Below are 9,269 nucleotides of genomic sequence, written 5' to 3'. Positions count from 1 at the left end.
CATGACCAAAGAAGCGTGTTCCATTTGGATAGAAAGATGCTTCATAAAAAATGACAGAAGATTTAAAGTTTAATTCTGATATATGCGTTCTTGGTCGCTCATAACTACATAATGGTTCATATGAATTCCAATCATGTTATGTTGTTTTCGAGAATATTGACTTCTTATCCGAAATACATATGTTCAACAACATTATGTTCCGTTGTAATTGCTGACATGGTTCAACTTGTCATATGGTTCAACAGGTAATTAAGGTCACTTAAAGAAAATGAATCAATAAATCAAAATAAATAAATATATCTTTGCTGCATCATTGCCATTGTGAACAGACACTTTGAAAGAGTCAACCATATCAATTGCACGATAAATGAATACAAATGGAAAGTGCCTAAACAAAAACGGCTGGAAGTATAAGTGGTTTAAAATATCATAAAGAAAAAAATCCGTTTTCCCCCTATGTACGCCTTATTTAACATGTTATTATACTGAGGCATCTTTATTTCAATAGCGATTGGTAAGATGATTTAATATAACTTCATTAACCCGCAGCATATTTGTAACTGGGGAACGGGTTATTTTCACGAATTGTTATCTAAAAGCTCCGATCGTTGACCCCGTTGGATTGGCTTTTCCCCGACAATAAGAAGTGCGAATTCCTTAAAACGCAGTTCTCTTAAGACAAAAGTCCTAACATCTGCAAAAAGGCCAATACCTTATGGATCAAATGAAAATAGATGATCTATATATATATTTATAAAGCCGTATTCTTGAAAAACTTGGCATAATGGATGTACGTAAAATGTCGTTCCAGCTTGTTGTAACCTTTCGGTATACTAGCTAGTTGTAACCTTTCGGCGTACTAGCTTGTTGTTACATTTCGGTGTACTAGCTTGTTGTTACGTTTCGGTGCACTAGCTTGTTGTTACCTTTTGGCGTACAAGCTAGTTGTAATCTTTTGGCGTACAAGCCAGTTGTTACCTTTCGGTGTACTAGCTAGTTGTAACCTATCGGCGTACAAGCTAGTTTTAACCTTTCGGCGTACTAGCTAGTTGTTACTTTTCGGTGTACTAGCTACTTGTTACCTTTCGGCGTACTAGCTAGCTGTTGCCTATCACAGTACTAGTTAGATCTAACTTTTGCATATACGTTAGATTTTACCTCTTTGCATACAAGTTAGATCTTACCGTTTCGAGTACCAGGTAGATCTTACCTTTATGCGCACTATGTTCGTACTTATTTCGATCTTACCTTATGCTTTAGATCTAGATCTACCTTTATGCGATAGATCATACCTTTTTGCGTACTTGTCAGATCTTAACTGTTTGCGTACTAATTAGATTTGGCATTTTTGCGTACTAGATAGATCTTAACATATTGCGGAATAGTCAGATGCTACCTTTTTGCGTACTTGGTAGATCTTACTTTTTTGTGCACTAGTCAGATCTTAACTGTTTGCGTATTAGTCAGATCTTAAACATTTCTTTGACACTTTGAATCACAAAGCAGAAAGTGTTTAATCGTAGGACATACACGATACAAGATTGGAATGTGAACAAAAAGATGTTACTATATCGGATGCGTTCATAGGTCATTATATCAGAAAGCAGCTCACTACCCCATTTGTTAACCAAGATTCGTTTCATTCATCTGGTTAGAGTTATTTGAATAATTACTGCAAAAGTCAACTTTGTCAATAACATTTTTATTACAATTCTTAAATGTGTTACATAACGTTAACACAATTTGATATTCTATTGTTGAACCATACAATACATCAAAGGAACAATGCAAAAAGATAAATGGAATTTATTTGCCAAATGGCGGAATATAATTTACACCAGACTAGCACTAGAGTAAATAACACCTCAGCTATAGACTAGCACTACAACTGAGGCATGTCGCGGAGGCGACCGGAAGTACTGCCCTTAAGGTAACCCCCAACCCAGTTGCAATTATTTCCGTTTGTAGACACTTATATTAATACCATAAATTGGTTTATGGAAAAACATTTGAACGAACAAATGAGGTTAAATAAAGAATTTACAAAACGGCATCGATTACAAGAAAGAAAATAGATTCAGCAATGAACCGAGAATGGACTTCTGAACGAGATATACCAATGAGAAAACAGAACAATACAGAACGAGATATACCAATGACTGATGAGAACAGAGGTGTATTCTGATTGCGAATCATCACAGGCTATCATGAACTCAAAAGGCGATACACGTAAGCTACTGATATCTTATATCTAATTCAGCAGGGGATGGGTATTACTAAATTACGGACAGTTTGGAGGAAGTCGTCGCTAAAATACGGACTTTACGGAAGAGGTGATCGCTTAATTATTTACAGTATGGGGAAAATCGTCGCTAAATAACGGAAAATATGGAAGATGGAGGAAGTCATCGCTATATTGTGGACCTCTTAGAGATCGAAAGTCTGGAGAAAGAATCGTTTAAGGTGTTTATTGAGCGAAACAGAAGAAAAGGGAATCAATAACAAACTGCTATGGGCATTGAGCTCTTTTTCAACAAGTAGTTATTATACTTGGCTATTGTTGTCAAAGCTTGAATTTAATACTGATACTTCAATGTTCTGCATAGGTAATACGAAATGTTCCGAAAGATTGTATTGTCCATAAATTAAGAAACAAAAACATGTAATGAACATTTTTTTAATCATTGGACGCCTGTTTTTACATTAACTTCCAAACACCTGACATGACTTTAACCAGTTTGAATCCTTAGCTATCTGGACGACTCTCCTGCGTTTATATCATAAATTACAAGACCAAAACTAGTGGCAAATGTCAGGAAGCATACACTTATACGCACCACTTGCTGGTAAATTTAAATAACTTTCCCCGCAAACGTCCACGTAAGCCTAATTAATTCGAGCGCGCATCCGTGATGCATCGGATGAGTGTTTTATATTATGGCTACAAACGAACAACGTTCAAATGTGATTTGCAATTCGTTCCATATCGTAAGTAAACATTTACTTCTAGTCTGTCTGCGTATTTATCTACCTAAATCAGGAACATATTAACCCATTTATGCCTAGCGTCTAGAAAAAGGACTTGGCAAACAGCGTAGACACAGATATGCGGCGTCTCATCAGGGTCTACGCTGTTTGCTTAAACGGATTTTTGTAAGAAATATTCTAAACATAGAAATAAATATGCTATACATCTCTAATTTTGGAAATAAATTAATCCAATTTAAAAGGATGGGAGAGTCCACTAGGCATACATGGGTTAAAGTAGAGCATGGGCGTGCTTTTATTTATTGATACAAACAGTTGTTTTCTAAGCTTGTATAACTCTAAGTCTTTGCTATTGTTGCTATTTTAACATAATTATAAATACGAAATTAGAAATACTCTTGGTCGTTGGCTAGCCCTGCAGCTCCGGATAATGCGCGGAAGAAGTTAAATAACGCATGTCATGATGTGAAGATTTACTTGGTTCGGCAACACCATGGCATACAGCATGTAATGCAATTACCCTAATGGAGAGACGAAATTATCTAAATACCAAATGTAAATTAATAAAGTGATCATATTTTGAACCTATGTAGTTTGCACTATGTCGTGCATAACCATGTTATGCATCCTATGGACTTCCATTTAAGGTAACTACTTACTATATAGTAATGCACGTCAGAATTTGCTAACTTGTAAAAAGAAAACAAAACAATATGCACATCTAGTTTGAAATAAAAACGATATCATATATAAACCTCTTATTATTGTAACTTATCTTACACGAGTTATTTTACGGGATCTAGGTTTGTGTTAAGACAAGTAAATCGGATACGTATAGTATTGCTTTTCTTATAATATATAACATTTTTTTACGAACACGTTTTATAGTCATATTGCTGTTAGGATTTTAAACCATATAAATACCATTAAACTTCTGTATTTGAGACTCGCTCTGGGTAAACATGGTGCAATACATGAATTCCGCACAGGCTTATCAGGGACTATACTTTACGTCTAGAATGGATTGGCGATACGAAAAGACGTCCTTTTCACTAAAACTTCCATAAAAACGGAAAGTGCCTGGGACGACACCTTAAGCACATATAGGCTCATATTGTTTCTTTTAAATGCATTGATAAATCATATGCTTAAATGTGCAAGGTAGTCAAATAAATGTTTTATTACTATAATTAGATTCTGAATATAATTTCACCATTGGGTTTGTTATGACGGCATTTACGCACTTGCATTAAACCCCTTTTTTTCAGAGCACGGCTCATTTTTTAAAATATTTTATTAATTTCCATTTTAACGCAGTTGTTAAGCTAATAGTTTGTCATGACAATAACATTAAAATGGGGTTATACCATTTGACTTGTTGTTCTAGTTTTATGGCATTCGCAGTTAAAGTGATATTATGGGCATCTAACAGTATATGCTATGTTTATAGGTGTCAATCGCAACCTTGTTTATTTTTGGTGTTTTCACTTCATATACACGTATATTTGTTAATGCAGCATCAACATACTAAAACAATATCCCGGAAATAAAAAAAATAAAGCATTTGAATATCAACCGTACTTTCGTTTTGACAACTGACGACAGAAATGACTCGATGTACGATGTGAGTCTAAATGTAGTTTTCATGCAGATTCGTTCATACGACACAAAGACACAATTTTGTTTTACGGATCATTTCGGCTTAGAGGACTGGGTGAGTCATCTAAAATATCAAATATAATATATTGTTTTTATAAACAACTGGTAGCAATATGAGTTGTAGATAATTGGTCAGTTACCACATTTTAACTAACTCTTTTGACCTGTTAATTCTTTACAGCTCAATTCAACAGTGAAAAATGCCCATTATATCACTTTAAGACCCGACATTCTAACAGAGAGCAAATGCCGATGGATTTAAATAAAATATTAAGATATTTAGACGGACATACCGCTCAATTCATCAGCAAACGCGCCAATAAGTCGATTGTTCTGCCTTTACACAACGAAGTAAATCTTATCAACATGGCAAAAGTTATAATTACTTCTGCTAATGCTGTCGATTGATTTGGAAAACGTTATTTCAATTTGAAAGCGAGTGACGCGCATTTTTGCTTTCAGACATCTGTGACAATTTCCGTTGTAAGAGCATAAAAGAGAAGTCCAGTTGGCTGATGGTTCAAATGATATGTAAGGTGACGTAAATGTTCGCAGTAACATTCATATCGTGTTCAAATACATAAAATGATTCAACACTACCAATGACACAATTTATGAACAACAAGGAAAAATGCGTGAACGAAAACGGGTCCAAGTATACATTGACTTTTATATCGGAAAGAAAATCTTTTGTCGTATTATATGCAACTTATTTAAACTGCTATAAATCCGCACATGCAAATCAGGGACGACACTTTCTGCTTTAATGGAAGTCTCGTTAGCGAACATTCAGTCTAGACGTTAAGTGTCATCCCCGATAAGCCTGTGCGGACGACACAGTCTAATCTGGGACGAAACTGTATATACATCAATGAAGTTTAAAACCACCGATCGTTTGCTTCTATGGATAAGCCTTTCTTCGCAAATAACACTTACGCATTCTTTAAAAAAAAACTCAACTCCTTTTAGGCAGAAGCCCTCCAAGCAGGAATCAGGTCAATAACTGATGTGGAAGATGAAAATGGGTGACCTTCTTACTTGTTTGATAATATGTCATAATTACGCATTGCAACGCAAACAGGAAATGTTTTAATGTTTTTGCGATTTAGAAATAGGTTTATGATTTCACACAAATCAGTTTGTTTAAGATTGTATACTAGCGTATTTATTTAAGCTCTGGAATTACTCAACAAACTTCTTGAACAATCGGATAACTAGAATGCTCTTTTTGTGAAGTAATACTCATTTTATAAGATTCAATAGAAGCATTTGAAACATTTTATTTAAGAATTTAATTATTCCTTTAAAACACATTAACACCTGTATAAATCGTTAACATGGCCAAAAATAACAGTCCTTATCCTCGTTGAAAGTTTGTTGCTGTTTATGTTTAATATCTCAATTTAAAACTTCTACGAAGCTTTTACGCGTACGTTACATTCGTATTTGACGTCATTTTTGTGGCATGTGACTGTTTAATTTTGATAAATATATTCATTACCAGATACCATAGTATTAAAAATAAAAAAACAATAAATATTGATATGTTAGATATTAGGTAATTTGGTACTGTGTACACGTATCAGCCATATCCCCCGTTTGAACGTATATTGAGCAATATCCCCCATTTGGACGTATATTGAGCAATATCCCCCGTTTGGACGTATATTGCTTAACTGACAATGATCTAACACGTTTATTTGTACCAGCTAGTACGAAATCATTAATCGTGTCGTATGTTTGAATGCTTGGATGTGTTTTAAGTTCTTTTAACATACACTATATAATATCTGCACACTATTTATTAGTACCTAACGTGCTTCTTGAACCAATACGATCGTCTGAAAGCTGCAATGACTTCCACTGTTTGACAGCAAACAAAACTACGGTCAAAAACGCCGGCAAAATGAACTAACGTTTCCCACAAACTTCCGCTTTAGCGTAATTAATAAGAGTGCGCATCCGTTCTCTACTTCGCGAGGATACTTTATTTTGACAGGGAACGAACATCGTTAAATTCGTTTTATTCTCCTTTACATCTATTCACTTTATAGTGCGCAAACTTCTTTGAATATTTTTAATAAAAGCCATTTATTCGTCAAGAAAGTAACGAACGTGAGTACCATACGTTCTTTTACGAAAATGTGTTGTATTTTTATTCTTGCTAGGTGTACCGTATTGGTTTGAATTCTTTTTATCTTAGAAAACCCATTCATTTGCCGGACATTTGATTCATGCGTAGTATTTATAGCTTCTGTCATGCTGTGAAGATTTATTTGCTTGTGTAACGCAGCATATCAACTTGTTGTGCTTTTATTAAGGGTCTGCGTAGTATGTTTCATTTAACATGACAAATGCTACATGTTAATTGAGCGAAGATTTATATGTTAATTCTTATAATCTCGTCCTATGTCTTCCTTTGCCGTGTTATGTGTAATATGAATTCAAATTGTGTATTTGTTAACATTGTTTTTGATATACGTGACCTGTTATCCAAAATATTAAAACACTATACGTGTAGTGTTTACTAGCATACGTTATCGTAGTTGTTACAACTAGCTAGTACGCCAAAAGTTTACAACTTGCTAGCACGCCTAAAGGTTATCGAGTCCCTACTTTATATTTGAGAAAAAGTGTTTAAACGGTATATAAGGAATATTACATGAAGGAGAGTATAGGAATATACATTCAGAAAAGTACATTAGAGAAACACTTATATTCCGGATAATGTACACAATAGGACAATATATTCCAGATACAGCACATTATAGGGTAATATTTTCCAGGTAAGGCACAATATAGGACAATATATTCCACATAAGGCACAGTAAAGGACAATATATTCCGGATAAGGCACAGTACAGGACAATATAGTCCATATAAGGCACAGTATAGGACAATATATTCCAGATAAGGCACATTATAGGACAATTTATTCCAGATAAGGCACTGTAAAAGACATAATAGTCCAGATAAGGCACAGTATATGACACTATATTCCGGATAAGGCACAGTATGGGACAATTTATTCAAGCTAGTGTATAATATAAGACAATATATTGCAGATAAGCCACAGTATAGGGCAATATACTCCAAATAAGGCACAGTATAAGAAAATATACTCCAGATAAGGTACAGTAAAGAACAATATATTCCAGATAAGGTACAGTATAGGACAATATATTCTGGATAAGGCACAGTATAGGGCAATATACTCCAAATAATGCACAGTATAGGACAATATATTCCAGATAATGCTCAGTATAGGACAATATAATCCAGATAGTGTATAATATAAGACAATATATTCCAGATAAGCCACAGTATAGTACAATATATTCCATATAAGGCACAGTATAGGACAGTATATTCCGGATAAGGCACAATATAGGGCAATATACTCCAAATAAGGCACAGTATAAGAAATGTATTCCAGATAAGGTAAATAGAGGACAATATAGTCCACGTAAGGCACAGTAAAGGACAATATATTCCGGATAAGGCGCAGTACAGGACAATATATTCCAGATAAGGCACAGTATAGGACAATATATTCCAGATAAGGCACATTATAGGAAAATTTATTCCAGATAAGACACTGAACAGGACAATATAGTCCAGATAAGGCACAGTATATGACACTATATTCCGGATAAGGCACAGTATAGGACAAAATATTCCCGATAGTGTATAATATAAGACAATATATTCCAGATAAGCCACAGTATAGGACAATATATTCCATATAAGGCACAGTACAGGACAATATAGTTCAGATAAGGCACAGTATAGGGCAATATATTTCATATAAGGCACAGTATAGGACAATATATTCCAGATAAGGCACAGTATAGGACAATATATTCCAGATAAGGCACAGTATAGGGCAATATATTCCGGATAAGGCACAGTATAGGGCAAAATACTCCAAATAAGGCACAGTATAAGAAAATATATTCCAGATAAGGTACAGTATAGAACAATATATTCCAGATAAGGTACAGTATAGGATAATATTTTTCAGATAAGTTACAGTACAGGACAATATAATCCGCATAAGACACAGTATAGGCCCATATATTTCAGATAAACTACTGCATCGAACACTCTTTTCCAGTTGTTTGGAGACTCTCAAGCGTAAGTGCACACTTATCTGCAGAATTTGCCGATTTCCGTAGTGAAACATCTAAATTGAAAATATGGTTTTTTAAATTAATCATAGATTGTTTGTGCGTAATCGATTCGGCTTAATATTCATGTATTCGTGCCCGTTTCCGTTAGCCATACGTCCAATCGGATCGTCGGCGGACACATACGGGTGGTAAGACATGTACACAGCACATGCATGTGACCGTATTCAGTATATGTTGTCCGTGCTAGCATATATAAAAAATGTTTGTCAATATTGTTTTTTGTATGACGTTTTTAACCGAATTTATTTTGGGATACTCTTTATATTATTACAGTGGAACCCCTGTAAACCGGAAAACCCCGGGATCGCCAGGAAATTCCGGTTTAGGGAGGATTCCGGTTCAGATGGGAAATTGACTATTTTACTTTCTGAAGGTCAATTACATAGCCTAATGAAGAAAAACACACATTGAGCAAACCTCAGTGCTTTT

The sequence above is a fragment of the Dreissena polymorpha genome, chromosome 1 (assembly GCF_020536995.1).
Source record: "Dreissena polymorpha isolate Duluth1 chromosome 1, UMN_Dpol_1.0, whole genome shotgun sequence".
NCBI classification, from domain to species: domain Eukaryota; kingdom Metazoa; phylum Mollusca; class Bivalvia; order Myida; family Dreissenidae; genus Dreissena; species Dreissena polymorpha.
This window is presented reverse-complemented; position numbering follows the sequence as displayed.